Source organism: Brachypodium distachyon, chromosome 3, assembly GCF_000005505.3.
Source record: "Brachypodium distachyon strain Bd21 chromosome 3, Brachypodium_distachyon_v3.0, whole genome shotgun sequence".
Lineage (NCBI taxonomy): Eukaryota > Viridiplantae > Streptophyta > Magnoliopsida > Poales > Poaceae > Brachypodium > Brachypodium distachyon.
Window position 1 is genome coordinate 25,951,587 of NC_016133.3, and position 15,462 is coordinate 25,967,048.

Below are 15,462 nucleotides of genomic sequence, written 5' to 3' on the forward strand. Positions count from 1 at the left end.
GTCCTTAGGTCAGCGGCAATGGAACAAAACACCAATGCGTTAGCACGGCCTCCCATCGTTGCCTTGTGCAGTTAATAACAGGTCACAGTTTAATAATTGCAGTTAAATACAGAAAGTAGCATCTGGATGTAGCAATTGTATAACCCCAAGTAAGGACACTAGACTAGCAATCTAAGCAAACTTCTAATGACCAGCTAGGGCAATAACAAACAGGTGACATGGTAATAGGGTAAGGAACAAGACAACAGGCATTTGAGTACAGCTGACTAAAGCTATGCAATCTTAGAGGCATCGTGACAAGAACTAAGAACGTAACTTAATGCAAGAACGAGAGAGAGGCATTGGGTATAATCAACATGTTCAAGGAATGGCTGCTTGCCTGGATTCTCGGTCGCTGGGCACCGAGAGAGGGGATCCGAAGAAGTGTGGGAACCCGGATCGTCGACGGAGTAAGTCGGAGTCTCTATAGTAAAGATCCAAACCACACAATACGCAAATAAGTAACCACTCATAGGTGCAATGCACAACACAACATGAGATGGCATGTGACAACATGATGCAACAATATGCAAGTGAAACGATTCCATTTAGCAACAAAGTTAGCCAGTAGGTGATTAGATCATGGTAAACAACAGCTTTAAATTACACCAATGGCCTAACCAAGTATGCTACTGGGTTCTACAAGTTACAGTGATCAACTTTGATGTTTACATTAATCACAGAAGGGTTACCAATTTTAAATTAGAGACAAAACAATTCATACTTTTAAATTTCAAATCTGTGATAGATTTGAAATTTGAGAACTCAAAATGTAAATCTAATTGCACAGTTAAATTCCTTGCATTTTTCTGATTCCAAAACATGTATGGTTTGCCCAAGTTGGACATAGCATGCATTTTCTAGGATTTAAACAAGATTTGAAACATTTCTGGAATTTTAGACAAAAGAAAACACACAGAGAACTAAATCTACTCGGGCGCAGCTAGCCTGTGCGGCTGACAGCGGGCCCGGACGAGCTGACGAGGCGGGGTGCGCTGAGCTGGCTTCCACGGTCTCTGACCAACGGGTCCCACTTGTCAGAGTCGGTCAAAGAGTAAAAAGGTTGGGGTTTTTACCCTGCGCCGCGGGGATTCGAACGCGAGTCGGTCTGACCAGAGTGAACGGACGAGCAAGGTAACTAGGCGGGCTGCGATTCGGATCTTACAAGATCCAGGGCGCAAACCCTCTTAACTCAACCCAAGCGGGCGGCTTGGGGGCACGCGCGGCGGCCACGGCGAGGCATGGACGCCGGCGACCACGGCAAGCGGCTGGAATAGGAGAGACTGGAGAAGCGGTTGACGAAGCTTCGCAACGTCTCCCCCGGCTTCTGCACTACGGTGTGCAGCTCCGCCATGGTTCCCGGGCGCTTGTAGCCGCCCTGGAACGCGCTTACAAACTGCTCGCGCAGGTCCGCCCAAGTGGCGATGGACCCAGCGGGCAGGTGGAGCAGCCATGTTCTCGCTGATCCTTTCAGGACCATCGGGAACCAGGTTGCTCTGGCCTTGTCGTCGGCGCCGATGGCATGCATCCCCAACGTGTAGGTCAGGAGGAAATCCTTGGGATTCACGGTCCCATCGTACGTACCGAGCGCGGGTGCTCGGAACTTGCGAGGCCATGTCACCCGCCGCAGCTCGCACGTGAACGCAGTGCAGCCGTCCTCGGGGCCCATAGGAGCATCTTCCTGCTCCTGCGGGCATTGGCGCTCTACCTCGCGCCGGCACCGGCGCTCCAGGCTGTAACAGCCCAAGAGCAACTTTTACATTTAAGCCCCTGTGTGGAACTGGTTGTAATCTATTTTCGTTGCATAACATGTTACATTGCATCCATGCCATGCCATGTCTACTTACTTGTGTCAAATGAGTTTTAAATTGGCATCTCAAATTGTGGTTTGAGTTCTCGTTGATTCAAATATGAATCATCCTTCTCGAAGTTTGAACTCTTTTCCCTATAATTTACAAATCACATTCAAATGGGTTTTGTTTCAAACCTTAAACTCATGTGAATATTTTACAAATACTAGTACCATATTTGTTTTCTCAGCTATTCAAAAAGGTGTTTGAAATATGAATCCAAAAACTATTTGCAAAAACAGAAAAAGAAAAGGGAAAAGAAAACCTTACCTGCTCACTTGGCCCGAGCCGGCCCAGCCGCCTCGACCCGCCTTCCTCCCGCGCGCGCGAGCAAGCCGCCCCGCAGCGCAGGCCTCGCAGCCCGCTTCTCCCGCGCAGCCCCGCACCCCAGCATCTTCCGTGTGCGCCCGCTTCCCGTCCCCCCGCAGCAAAAGCGTAAAACCCCGGAATGCGCTTCGTCTCACAGCTCTCGCTTCTACCTCTGCTTTTCTTCCTTCTAACCGGTGAGCCCCTCGGCCACGTCCTCTTCGACAGCGACAGCCACGCCTCCGCCTCGCCTACATAAGCTGCACCGCACCTCCTCCTGCCCGCGCCGCCTCTAGGAAACCCTAGTTAGGGTTTTTTCCTTCCCCTTCTGCGCAGCGTCGTCGCCCCGCTCCTTCGGCCGTGGACGCCACCGCGTCGCGCCACCGTCTCCGGCCGAACGGCGGCAAGCCGACCGCGTCACCCAAACCGCGTCGTCGCCTGCTTTGTCTACGTGCGAGGAATTGGACGGAGGGCATCTACATCGACGCCTAGGTCGTCTTCCCCATCTCCGGCCGCCGCCTCTTCTCCGACAAATTCGGGCGAGGTCGTCGACTCTTTCCTCGTCCGCTTCCTCCTGAAGATCCGGGGTGAGATGCTCTTCCTCCTGCCTCTTTCCCCGCCGCTTTTCATGCACCGTAGCATCGTAGCCGCGAGCGCGCGCTCCGCCGTGCGCCGGCGAGCTTCGGCTCGTCGCCGCGTCGTCGCGTCCTTGAGCATGTTGCGGTGGCCTTCACGCCACTTAAGGTAGATCCGTGCGCCGCTCTCGTTTCCGCCGCTAGTTGGTGCACCGCCGTGCCGTGTGGTCATCGCCGGCGACGCACCCCGCGGTGGCCGCCGTGCGTGGCCAGGCAGCCGTCTTAGCTTTGTTCAAAACGGCTTGCGCCCTGTACCTTGTAAGATCCGAACCGCAGCCTGCCTGGTTACCTTGCTCGTCCGTTCGCTTCACACCGACCCGACCCAAGTTCGATCCCCCGCGCCGCGCGGAATAAAACCCCCCTTTTTAGCCTCTGTCCGAGACTGATAGGTGGGCCCGGTCAGTCAGCAAACGCGGGCTCCCATCCGCGTCAGCGCCACGTCAGCTAGGTTCCGGTCCCGCTTGTCAGTGACCGTGGCTAGCTCCCCTTCGGTGTAAATTGTTTTGCCTGTTTGTTTTCTTTTATAAAATCCAAGAAAATGCTTTGATCTTGTTTTATTTGTAGAATATTCATTCTAGGTCCAAATAATACAAAGTCTATGTTTTTTGGAATCAGAAAAATGCAAGGAATTTAACTGTGCAATTAGAATTACATTTTGAGGTTTCAAATTTCAAATCTGTCCCAGATTTGAAATTCAAACGTATGAACTTGTTTAGTCTCTAGTTTAAAATTGGTAACTCTTCTGTGGATAGTGTAAACATCAAAGTTGATCCCTGTAACTTGTAGAACACAGTAGCATACTTGGTTAGGCCATTTGTGTATTTTAAAGCTGCTGTTTACCATGATCTAATCACCTAATGGTTAACTTTGTTGCTAAATAGAATCTTTTCACTTGCATATGGTCGCATCATGTTGTTCCATGCTATCTCATGTTGTATTGTGCATTGCACCTATGAATCGTTACTTATTCGCGTATTGTGTGATTTGGATCTTTACGATAGCGACTCCGACTTACTCCGTCGACGATCCGGGTTCCCACACTTCTTCGAATCCCCTCTCTCGGTGCCTAGCGACCGAGAATCCAGGCAAGCAGCCATTCCTTGAACATGTTGATTATACCAATGCCTCTCTCCCATTCTTGCATTAAGTTACGTTCTCGGTTCTTGTCACGATGCCTCTAGGTCTGCATAGCTTTAGCCAGCTCTACTCAAATGCCTGTTGTCTTGTTCCTTATCCAATTACCATGTCACATGTGTGTTATCGTCCTAGTGGGTCATTAGAAGTCTGCCTAGATTGCTAGTCTAGAGTCCTTACTTGGGGTTACACAATTGCTACATCCACATGCTACTTTTCTGTAATTAATTGCAATTATTGAACTGTGACCTGTTATTACCTGCACAAGGCAACGATGGGAGGCCGTGCAAATGCATTGGTGATTTGTTCCATTGACGCTGACCTAAGGACTGAGTTCTCGTTTTTGCCGACCCAAGAAACTTCGCGCTAACCGCTTGTGGGAGAATATATGGGTTCCCCTCGTCTTAATATTCGTTTCATAGCTCTTCTAGGGGCCACATAGTTCGGGCGTTCCATTTGGCATATCGAATATACACTGGTGTTGTGTTTGGAGTCTGGTTGATACTTTGCATACATATAGGATTGCGGCACTAGTCTGGAGTGGTCATTCTGCGGACACTGAACCACTACCAGTTGTCGACGCAACTCTTGAGTCCGTACGACGCTTCGGCTGGGCTCTCGTTTCGGATTAGACTCAGTTGGGTGGTCCCCTAGATTAGTTGTGGGGCTTGGAAACGTCGTGTCGCTCAATCCTGCCGGCACATGCTTTTGCGTGTGTTCCATGCTAGTGGCGTCAAGGGTTGAACGAACGTGCACGAGTAAATTGGCGCACCCTGCAGGGATAAATCTTTCGGAAAGCCGTGTCCGCGGTCATGGACGACTTGGTTGGTCATTACTTGATCATAGAGAACTCAATCAATTTAATTAACTCAATCTCCTAAACTTGAGTAGTAATTAGCCTTAATCATGGATAAGCTAAAACTGCTTAAGCGTGAGTGCCTTTGGATCATTTCCTCACAAGGGGTTGAGGGGGTGATAAGAGGTTGTGTTTGTTTGGTGTTAGTTAATAGGTTATCACTTCACTTGGCAGACGCTTCTCATCCTCTTTTTAGATGATGTCAGTAGTGTGTCTCTCCAGATATATTGCTGCTGCATAACCCACCATATTATCCATCCTTTGAGACTTGTTGCATATCTAGTTTAGATCTCCCGTAAGTCTTGCGAGTACTTTGTACTCAGTTGGTTTGCAATGTTGTTTTCTCCAGAGTTTCCGGAGGAACAGGTGAGTGGTTACTTTGTGGAGTTCGACGACTACAGCTTCGACGTTTAGCCAGAAGATGCCAGAGCAGGGTTCTGAGAACTTGTGGCGGGCTCCCCTTTTTGGTTTTAGCCTCTTAGGCAATATTGTATTTTGTCCGTACTCGGGCCTAAATTTGCTTCCGCTGGTTTAATGATGATTGTGGACATGTGTCCGTGAGTTGTAATAACTTGGTATTCTGCTCCATGTATGGGCTTGACTTAATTCTTGAGTCTTAGAGTGATGCAATGATATCTTTGTTGTTCCAACCTGCGGTGAACACATTGTGTGTATGTTGTGAAGTGTTCATCATAGGGAGGCACTGGGGCTTGATTCATGCACGAGTTAGCATTTGGGGCTAAATTGCATAAATTCAGTTTCAGGGCTTCACACAGGCGCTGGCGCAGATCCTCCTGCTGGCGGGCATTCAAGATGCCGCGTGCGTCACCTCGCGTGACGGTGGGTGACGAGTCCGAGGACCCCTCCGGGTCCCCGCCTCCTTGGCCTCCCTGCGGGGGAGGGTTTTCACCTTGTCGCGAGGTGCGGGACGCGTCTCCGCACTCTGGGTTTTGCCCGCGGCCGGACTATGTGGCCCCTGGAACGCCCGAACTATGTGGCCCCTGGAAGAGCTATGAAACGAGTACTAAGCCGAGGGGGAACCCATATATTCTCCCACGAGCGGTTAGCGCGAAGTTTCTTGGATCGGCGAAAACGAGAACTCAGTTCTTAGGTCGGCGCCAATGGAACAAAACACCAATGCGTTAGCACTGCCTCTCATCGTTGCCTTGTTACAATTTAATATCATATCACAGGTTTAAGAATTGCAATTAACATAAAGTAGCATGTGGATGTAGCAATTGTGGAACCCCAGATAAAAGGACACCAGACTCGCAACTAAGCATGACATCTAATGACCAAGTGGTAGGACAACAACAAACATGTGACATGGTAATAGGACAAGTAACAAGACATGGGGCAATAAGTAGAGCTGACTAAAGCTATGCAATCCTAGAGGCACCGTGACAAGAACTGAGAACGTAACTTAATGCAAGAACGAGAGAGAGGCATTGGGTATAATCAACATGTTCAAGGAATGGCTGCTTGCCTGGAGTACTCAATTGCCCGGAATTGAGCAAGGATCTTGGAAGAAGAACACAAGTGTAGTCGTCGTCGTAGGAATCGAAGACTAGCGAGCAAGAAGCAAATACACCACATAAAAGGAAAGTATAAGCATACAAGATACACATGGTAATTAATATGCGCAATCAAAGAATGATGTGTGACATAGGCATGATGCATGTCACATTAAGGAATCCGAAAGTAAATCCGATATACGATTACCAAGTTAAATGGAGTCCGAATCATCTACACATAGCACCTATACAACTCCATATGCAGGAAATAGAGTTTAATTGATCAATTACACACAATAATATTATAGTTGGATTAGCATGCATGACAATGACATGGATAGGTGCGATGCATGCTTTAAAACAGGAACAACAGACGAAACAAATGAGTCGAACGGGGTTGCACACGCCGGTGGCAACGACGTACCTGCAACTAACATTATCGATACTATCGGTACATACACGGCATCTCATACAACACATGCGTATCGACAATCGCAACCTACGGTTCTACGCCGAAGATCGGTGGCCTCACGGGACAATCGCACATTATACCTTGGACACGTGCGGTGTCGTGATGTAGAGGAAGTAGTCGACGTAGTCGAGGTAGTCGTACATGATGTAGCCGTTGTAGGCGAAGTAGTCATTCAATCGTCGCTGTCGTAGTCGTTCATGGCTCCGGCTCCAGGGTTCGAGGCGATGTTGGTCTCCATGGTGCCGACGATGTGTGGCAGCAACACGTGCAGCAGCGAGGCGTCTTGACGTGGAGCAGTGGCAACACAGCAGCGGCAACAGCAAGCGGCTGACAGGCAGGGCCCACACATAAGGGGAAAAATTCCAGAAAAACAGAAAAGAAAGAAGGCCACTGGCTGGCTTGGACCGGGCTTGGAGATGGGCCAAGGAGGAGGAGCTGGGCCTGTGGGCTTGGGCGACGGCAGCAGAGGAGGCCGGAGGAGATGGGCGCTGGCAGCAAAGGAGGCCAGGGACAGAGCGGCACCGGGCGAGGTGGAAGGGGAGGCGCGTTGGAGGCGAGCGACGGGGAGGCGGAGCGGTTGCGGGCGGCGCGGACAGGAGCAAGGGGAGGTGGAGCGGGGGAGCAAGGCAGGCACGCGGGCGGCCAGGCGACAAGGAGAGGCGGTGCTGGGGTGAGGGCGACGCGCGCGGCGGCTGCGGGCGGCATGGGGAAGCAGAGGGCGGAGCAGGGAGAGAGGGCGTGCGCGGGGGAGACGAGGAGGCGCGGATGACGGCGTGGAGCGAGGGGAGGCGTGCGGCGACGGGAAGAGGCGGGGCGCGAGGCCAGGGAAGAGGGAGCCCGCGGGGGGAGGGAGGTAGGGGAGCCGGCCATGGGGGAAGCACGCGCAGCGCAGAGGCAGGGAAGCACCTGGGTGAAGGAAGAAGAATGGGAGAAGAAGGAGGCGGCGGCAGGAGGAAGAAGGGGAGAAAGAAAAAGAAAAATAAAAAGAAAAGGGAGAGGGGATTAAATATCAAGGGTTAGGGTTAGGGTTTGGCTTAGATGTGCTGGTTTTGGGCCCAACAAACAATTGCACACAAATTAAATTAATTTGATATTTAATTTGATTTTGAAATAAAATAGGAAGAGAGAGGGTGTAGGTTTAATTAGACCCGGAAATGATTTGTCAAACTCAAATAGGATTTGTACAAAATAATTTTAGGCTCGCGAAAAGGTAAGCACATGGCAACACAAAAGAAGTGACATTTCCTGCAAACGAATAATTATTTCATGCGACATGATGCTAATGGCATGAAAAATTAATTATGATGACATGAGCATGACAGATGATGAAGATAAATAAATTACAAAACAGTCCAAAAGGGCTTAAAAGGAAAAAGGTTGGTCTCGGGCTGTTACACCGATCCTTGCGCAAATGTATCCAAACCAGATCATCGGGCTCAAATGTCACCTTCTTGAGGTTTTTGTTTGCCTTGGCTGCATAGTACTTGGATTTCTTCTCAATCTCTTCGTGTGTCTTCAAATGAATTTTCTTCACATATGCAGCATGCTTCAAAGCATCCATATTTGATCTCTCTTGCAATGGAGGTGGCAGCAAGTCAATTGGTGCAAGTGGTTTGAATCCATAGACCACTTCAAACGGACATATGCTGTGGTAGAGTGAACTGCTCTATTATATGCAAACTCCACGTGCAGCAAAGCTGAGAGTGTACGATTCACCACCTCCGTTTGGCCATCAGTTGAGGGTGGCATGTCATTGAAAACAACAACTTTGTTCCCAGCTTGGCCCACAACGTCTTCCAAAAGTAGCTCATGAACTTCACATCACGATCTGATACGATAGTCTTCGGCATGCCATGCAAGTGCACAACTTCCATAAAAAACAAATCAGCAACATGTGAAGCATCGTCGTTCTTGTGGCATGGAATAAAATGAGTCATCTTTGAAAATCTATCCACAACAACAAAAATTGAATCCCTCCCCCTCTTAGTCCTAGGAAGCCCTAAAAGAAAATCCGTGCTAATATCTTCCCAAGGAGCATTTGGAACAGGTAGGGGAGTGTATAAACCATGGGGGTTCAGTTTACACTTAGCTTTGTGACATGTGATGCATCGCTGCACAAATCTCCCAACGTCCTTTCGCATCTTTGGCCAATAGAAGTGACCAGCCAGCAACTCTCACGGCCCAAAGTGTCCCATTAATCCACCTGCATGTGATTCCTGCAAAAACAAGGGTTTAAGCAAAGAATCTGGAACACATAGTTTGTTAGCCCGAAAAAGGAACCATCATGCACATGATAATTATCACATCCTTTCCCATCTTTGCGTTTATCAAATGGTTCTGAAAAATTATGACCGGATGCGTACAAATCTCTCAAACTTTCAAAGCCAGGCACTTTAACTTCCAATTGATTCAAAAGAACATGCCTACGAGACAAGGCATCCGCAACCAGAATTTCTTTTCCTTTCTTATATATTTCACAACATATGGGAATGTTTCAATGAATTCTACCCATTTAGCATGTCTTCTATTTAGTTTAGGTTGGCCTCTCAAATGTTTCAAAGCTTCATGATCAGAATATACAACAAATTCTTTACGCCATAAGTAATGTTGCCAAGTTTCAAGAGTTCTAACCAAAGCATATAATTCCTTGTCATACACAGAATAGTTCAATTGAGTACCATTCAACTTTTCATTAAATATGATACTTGTTTTGCTTCTTGCATCAAAATTCCTCCAATACCAATTCCCCTAGCATCACATTCAGTCTCAAAAGTTCTAGTGAGATCAGGTAAAACAAGAAATGGGGCTTCAGTTAATTATATCTTAAGTTCAAGGAAAGCATTTTCTTGTGATTCACTCCATTTGAAGGCAACACCTTTCTTTGTTGGGGCAGCAATGGTGCTAAAGTTTTTGACAAACCTTCTATACAAACCGGCAAGAACATGGAAACTTTAGACCTGACTTACATTGATAGGAGTTGGCCAATTCTTTATTGCTTTCACCTTACACACATCAATTTCAATTGCCTGTCCTGAAACAACATAGCCAAGAAAAACAACCTTGTTTGTGCAAAAGGAGCACTTCTCAATGTTAGCATATAGTTTTTCTGTCCTTCGCACATTCAGCACTTGTTTCAAATGATCAACATGTTCCTCTAAGGATCTGCTATATATGAGGATGTCATCAAAGTAAACAAGAACAAATTTTCCTGTGAGATCGAGATAGGCAATCAGAGGGGGGGTGAATGATTGCGCGGAAGCAAATTAAAAAAATTCCTGAAATGTTCAAACCCTAAAACACCTTTCTGTCCATGATAGTAAAACAGCCTTAACTTTTGCTTGGATGAACCAAAAAATACATATGAGTATGCAAAAGAAAGGTAATTAAATTATTTAACCAACGCAAAAAAAATCAGCTCAATCGGCCGTGTGAATCAAAATATATGATAAAAACAGTAAGAGCTGACAGAGAGTTAGAAGAATCAATCTAGAACCAATTTTGAGGAATAACTAAAAAGATGAAGTAATCATAATCTTTCATTGATCTCATGAGAAACCTGCATCAAAGTATTATGAACTTGTGATAAACCTGCAGCAAATTGTTAGAAAGATCTAGCACGAAGAATCCACGAAGATCCGAGAAGAACAGAGATGATACCGCCAACGGATCTCTTTATTGCAACAATGTCAATCGATTACAGAAGACGCAACAATGCATCCAAGAACTCTCCAAGAATTGATCTAGATCCAAAGCTCTGAGTTCCCTCACGTCCTTTCTAAAACCCTAGCCTAGATTCTCTCTAGTTATAAGGGAAAATTCGCGACCGTAAACCGAGTCCGAATCCATCACGAACTCCTGTGTCCCGGTCGGTATTCTTCCCATGGAACCCACATACGACCTCGGATTGAGATGAGTCCAAAAGAAAAGTTTGTTGTCTTGACGACACACGCCACTTTCATGTGGACCACTTTTCCATCAGACGCCATATTCATGACGCTACTGTTTAATCTATAAACAGCTCTCATCCAGCCACGGCCATATTCACGTCGATGCCACTCCATGCCATCAACTCTTCTTGCGAGGTCTTCAAAACCCGACCATCACGTGTCGAATATCTCCAATACCGTACATCTTCGGTATAAACAACGTACGACAAACCGGTGCCTTCTAGATCATCGTAGTCTTCACTTCCATTGCTCATTCGCATGAACGTCCCGCATGACCTTGATCCTCGACCTCAGCTTCCCCAAGCTTCGTCCCTCGATCCCGTCAACGACCACGTTTCTCTAGCTCCGGCAACACCTGAAAGCGAACACACAAATAACCAGTACGAGTACAAGTCCATGACTTGACTCAGGGTAAGTTTCAACACAACTCACGCCAAGTTTTCACATAAGAAACTAATGGATCAACACACCACTAGCAAAGCACTAAGTCCAAACAAGATACATGTCATCACATAAATATCCATATTATCCAAAGTATCCACATCAATGTTTCATCTAAAACACTTGCCAATGTTACACATCACCTCTGATTTCACAATCTCCCCCTTGATGAAAACATTGGCAACATCTCATGAATACCAGACATTGAACATTGATTGGCATACACATTCACTTAACTCTCATATTTTCAAGATTTTGAAAAGATAACAGCTCGCTACCCCCGCAAGGGCCCGGGCACCAGTGTTGGGGTTCTCCCGGCAACTCGCGCTCAGGCCTACAAGTGGGGACAACGGAACAATGGAGACAATGCATTTAATGCACTGACAGGAGTCACACCGGCAGGGCTAGTCTTGCTCAGCAAAACTAGAGCGGCTACCCTACGGTTCATTTTATTTACCACGTACAGTGGCCTGGGCACTACATGAAACCCAGCAAGGATCAACAGTAGAGTAAGTTTTGTGGCGATGTCACGCGTTTAGTTAATGTATCGCGCTACATGCATCGGCACCTATGGTATCCCCTTGACTATAAAAGAGGGACCAATGCAACCGGTCAAAGGGTTCCAGTCCAGTTCGAGCTCAGTAGAGTTTAGCTCAACATTCATCCAAATAGCCAAGTCATTAGAGGGACAAGTAGCAAAGCCCGGGAACTCCCCGGCAACCTGTACACACTCAAACTCATGAATACAATCTAATCAGGATGTAGGGTGTTACACCTCCGGGTGGCCCGAACCTGGGTAAACTCACGCGTCTATGATTCATGTCTTTCGTCACGCCGGCGATCGCCGGAGTGATCCCCTCGCCCTGCACCGAACCAAAAAGGGGGTGTCCAACATCCCCGATGCCGGAGTTTCAGGCTCCGACATCTGGCGCGCCAGGTAGGGGGGCGTGCAGAAAACTCCGAGTGACCGTCGGCATCATTATCTTCGCTAGCCCGCCATGCCTTCCAAGAAGGAAGACGAGCCCTGGGTCGACTTGCGCGATACACTCGCCATACGCACTCGGTCCCACAATGCCGCCAGGGCATCCCAAGATCACGGGGACCAAGGCTCCCCCTAGGAGCAGCAACCCCAGTAGCAGCCATTGCTGCCACCGCCAGCCCCTCGGGCGTCGGCAAACAACCGCCCGAGGGGGCCTGCAACGCCCAGCGACAGAGCCAGCCACACGGGTGATGTCAACGTCAGACGTGCTAGCCAGCGAGGTCGCTCCCAGGCTCAAGATGAGCGACAACTGTCACGCCACGACCAGAGCGCGTTGCATGCAACACCAATTTGTTCCCAGCCCTCTCACCCAAGGGCTCCGGGTGAACGGGGGGATAGCAGCAGGTCAGGGAACCGGCAGCATTCTGCCCAGACCCCGGCAAAAGGCATCATTGCCACACGTGTCATGGTGCGCTACAAGCCACCGCAAGGCACGCCGGCTCACGACGCGTGGAGCGCCGAGCTGGACACGCTCCTCGCACTCGCCTCCCAACAACCGCAAGGAGAGGGTGGCCCGGCCGTCTTAGGCCGAGGCCAGAACTCGGGACGCGGGGATCCTCCCTGTGCCTCGGGGCAAGGACAGCGTCCTCTACCTGCTGGGGGACAAGACGGTGATGACTCCGGGGATTACTCGGACTCGTCACCGACCGTCATGCAAGGTGACGCGCGGGGCGTCCTGGACGTCCGCCAGCAGGAAGACCTGCGCCCGTGGTTGTAGCGCTGGCCCCAGCACGAGAGGGAGTGCCAGCGCCCCGAGGAGCAGGGAGACGCTCCTTTGGGCGTCGACGACGGCAGCGCCATGTTTACTCGCGAACTACACCGGGTGACATGGCCCCGCAAGTTCCGAGCACCGGCGCTCGGGACATACGACGGTACCATGAATCCCAAAGATTTTCTCCTGACCTATACGTTGGGCATGCATGCTATTGGCGTCGGCGAAAAGATTTGGGCCAACTGGTTCCCGATGGTCCTGAAAGGATCAACGAGAACTTGGTTGCTGAACCTGCCTGCCGGGTCCATCGCCTCTTGGGCAGACCTGCGCGAGCAGTTCATGAACGCGTTCCAGGGCAGTTACAAGCACCGGGGAACCCTGGCTGAGCTGCACACGGTGGTGCAAAAGTCAGGGGAGACGTTGCGGAACTTCACCAACAGGTTCTCCAACATCTCCTACTCCATCCCAGAGGCGGAAGCGGCCACCATCATCAACACATGCGCCACCAACGTCTGCGATCCGAAGATGCGTGAGAAGCTAAACACGCACCGGATCAGGACCACCAGGGATCTGTACGCCCTCGCGCACAAGTGCGCGATGGCCGAGGAAGGGCGCTTGGCGCCTGAACTTGCCACTAAAGCGGCGGCAAACCCACCCGAGGGCTCCGAGAAGAAGGGCTCACAAAAACGTGGCAGGAAGCAAGTGCTTGCCACGGAACCGGGAGCTCCCCAGAGGCCAGCCAAGAAGGCTGCGTTGGCAGGCGCATCGGGTAGAAGGCCGGCAACATCCGCTCGCTGCCCCATCCACGCCAATGCCACCCACAACGCGCAGGACTGCCGCACTCTCCAGACTATCAAGGAGAAGCGTGAGCAGCGCCACGAGGAGCGCCGTGCCGCTGGAGCCTGCTTTAACCGAGGGGATATCGGACACCTCTCCTGCGATTGCCCAAACAACCCCTGCAATGGAGCGGGCCGCGGCGCGGCCAACAGCAGTGACAAGGCAGAACCCAAGGGGGGTCGCGGTCAAGGCCGTTGTGGCAAAGACCGGCCTCCCCGGGGACATGACAAGCCTCATGCTGATCAGCGAGGACGACTGCAGCGACGACGTCGACAAGCCCGGCTTCCAGGAGCCTCGCGATGTTGCCTACATCCATTTTTGAGCATACGCTCTCAAGTTTCACGCCGCCGTGAAGCGGCTCACCCGTGAGGCGTGCACCCTCCACCCCAGCGTGGAGGCACAACAACCGTTGAGGTGGTCGCATGTGCCGATCACCTTCAACTCGTACGATCACTCCATCCGTCCCTTGGGGTCAGGGGTTCTACCCCTCGTGGTGTCACGATCATCAACAACGTGATGGTGAGCAAGGTTCTGGTGGACAACGGAGTGAGTCTCAACCTCTTTTCCGCCAAGTTGGTGGAGAATCTTCAGCTGCCCATGGAGCAGGTGAAGCCCACCACCCATTCCGGGGGATTAACCTCGAAGTGGTGCAGCCCATGGGGCGAATCACGCTCCCGGTGACTTTCGGGTCCCGGGAATCATTCTAGACTGAGCACGTCTTCTTTGATGTGTCTCACACTCTGTTGCCATACAACGGGATCATTGGTCGGCTTGCGCTGATCAAGTTCATGGCGGCGACTCATGGCACCTACGGCGTGATGAAATTTGTCCTCCGTGGATCGCGAGAGGGTTGCTGGCATGCAAGAGGAAGGGTTGCTGTCCCCGCGGCCTGGGCATGTGCGTTTTCCCAGCAAGGAGGTAATCCCTTGCCCCATGCATGGAGAGCGGGTGGTGCATTACGATTTCATCACCCGCGGCTTAGCATTCCCAGTCCATCATTTCCTTCGTAGCTTGCTTTTGGCCTACAGGCTCCAACTTCATAGTCTTTCCCCAAACTCCTATCTCCACATTGCGTGCTTTATGACGCTGTGTGAATGCTTCCTCAGTATAAACCCACAGCTAGGTCTTTGGAAGAAATTGTTCACAATCCAGCACCAAGACAAGAACGAAATTGGATGTGTGGACATCAAAACTCATGCAGATGCCAAATTCTTCAACCTCCGAGCGAGGGAATCACTTTCTTGATGGAAATCGAGGTGGTTTTATGTCATGGATGTGCCAGCTGAGGGGCGTGGCTTCAGTCTCCCTGAATTCTCCGCGACATCTTCAGTGAAGAAGACGACGGCATGGAGTCATAAGTTGGGCGGAACAGAGGGCGAAGAGGCTGAGACTCTGATGGCCCAAGTCTTGTCTCTCATGGAGACTCCTCAGTTGAAGGTGACAGGAATTCACCTCATTGCTGCTTTTATCCGGAGAAGAATCCAACCTTTGCAAGCTCGTGCTTATCCCATGTGGGCATATCAAGGGGTTCATGACCCAACCAGGATTAGCTCCATGGAATTTCGTTCGACTGAAGTGTGTCGACGGGTTTGACGGCTCACTGACTTGGGTGAGTCAGAGCCATGCGAGATTGACCCTCCAGTGGCTCCCTATGGACCTGACAGGCCCCAGGAAAAGGTA